Source organism: Cnephaeus nilssonii, assembly GCF_951640355.1.
Source record: "Cnephaeus nilssonii genome assembly, chromosome: 10".
In the NCBI taxonomy this organism is placed as follows: Eukaryota; Metazoa; Chordata; class Mammalia; order Chiroptera; family Vespertilionidae; genus Cnephaeus; species Cnephaeus nilssonii.
In genome coordinates this window covers 82269312-82270843 of record NC_137081.1, presented here as the reverse complement: position 1 = coordinate 82270843, position 1532 = coordinate 82269312, and the positions used below count along the sequence as shown (strand labels likewise).

The window sequence follows — 1532 nt, the reverse complement described above, 5'->3', positions numbered from 1 at the left end:
TGGATGTCTCCTTTTGCAGCCTGACTCATACACAGGCACTTTCCCATTTCCTGGTAGGGCATTCTAAGTTCAATCACCACAAAGACAGGACAATCTTTGTTTATGCAGAGCCAGGTAAGTATAGACAGTGGCATTTCTGCATGTTTTTGTGTAACCCATGTAGGTGTTACCCAATATAATGTGTTTTCTCTGGAGATGACCAGTTATCTATAATATCAAAGCCACACTGGGGCCAAATAGAGCCAATTATGAAAAAATGATCATATATGGATAAATTATATATAAAATCACAAGAGGTGCAATTGTGAACAATGTAGCTTCTTTTCAGAATGTCTAGTTCCTTTACCGAAATCATCTAGAAGCCAGCTATCATGAAGATGCTTTCCCACAGAAGTGATCAATAGAAATGCCATCATGGTATACACAGTATGGGGCATCTCCTGTACGACTACCTTGTCCTTTGTCAATAATTAAGCTGTGGAGCTTTTCAGGAGGGGTAAGCTAATTCTAAGACATAGGAAACATGAAATACTCTGGTTCTAGATGAAGAGTCTGGCTGGAATACTGATTAAATTCGTGCCGAACAGAATAGGTGTAGACCATGGGAGCAGAACCAACAATTTGAGCAGTTCCTTAAAGCAGTGACAGTCTAGATCAGGTTTTAAAAAGTGTCATTTTTCCATCTTCCTTGGATTACTAGCACAAAACCCTCTAGAGTCTCCATGATTGTGACTCTTTAAGAAGTTATTTGATTTGGCCAAGTTTTTTGTTTAAGGTTGTGTCTGTTCTGGCCAAGATTAATTGTAATGCTGGGTTAAAACCAGCTGTTCTAGATGCATGTATTCTTTTTCTAACCAGTAGAGGACCCAGAAGAAATGGGTGGCAAGCTTTTTCAAGGGCCCACCTCGTAAGATTTTGGGAGCACATTCAAGTGGGAAAGACCAAGGAAGGACAAGGCTTCTATTAGCAGTATTATCAGGATAATACTCAGTGCACATAATCAGCTCTGTTAACATGGTCTAAGAATACTTGGTAACATTCATTTTCAATAAGTTCAGTTTGGTACAACCAGTGGCCTAGTTCTAAACTAGGAAACCACTGTTGTCCACAGTTAGGGCAATGTGAATTATCTGAGAACATCTGGGCCTCCAGATATTACACAGAAAGCAATGTAACAGTAAGAGGCAATAATGACAAAGAGAGATATCCAAATAACCAGTCTTATCACAGGTTTGGTTTAGCAATTTCTCAGCCCAACCAATACTACTTAGAGAGAGAGTTAAATCTGGCTTGCACTTACATGCAATTCTTCAAGATTTCATTGTCTATTTTTCACTTAATTACAACTCAATCTCTCAACTCAGTGAACAATCCAGTCCATAATGTTATCAGTCACTTGCTAGGAGCACAGATCTCAGAATAGCTCCTTCAAATTACAGCTTCTCAAGAAAAGCTAGACCTCTGGTCTAAATTAGTTATTTGTGTGTGTGTGTGTGTGTGTGTTAATCAGCTGATGATCTCGTGCAGAGGCT

The 1532-nt window shown here is 39.2% G+C and overlaps 1 pseudogene across 1 annotated transcript; it reads right to left on the bottom strand.

The window, feature by feature from the left end:
• Positions 1-744: 744 nt before the first annotated feature.
• LOC307105892 (torsin-1A-interacting protein 2-like) lies at positions 745-1140 on the bottom strand (annotated as a pseudogene). The gene has a single exon. The product of its transcript is annotated as a torsin-1A-interacting protein 2-like (transcript).
• Between the last annotated feature and the right edge of the window lie 392 nt (positions 1141-1532).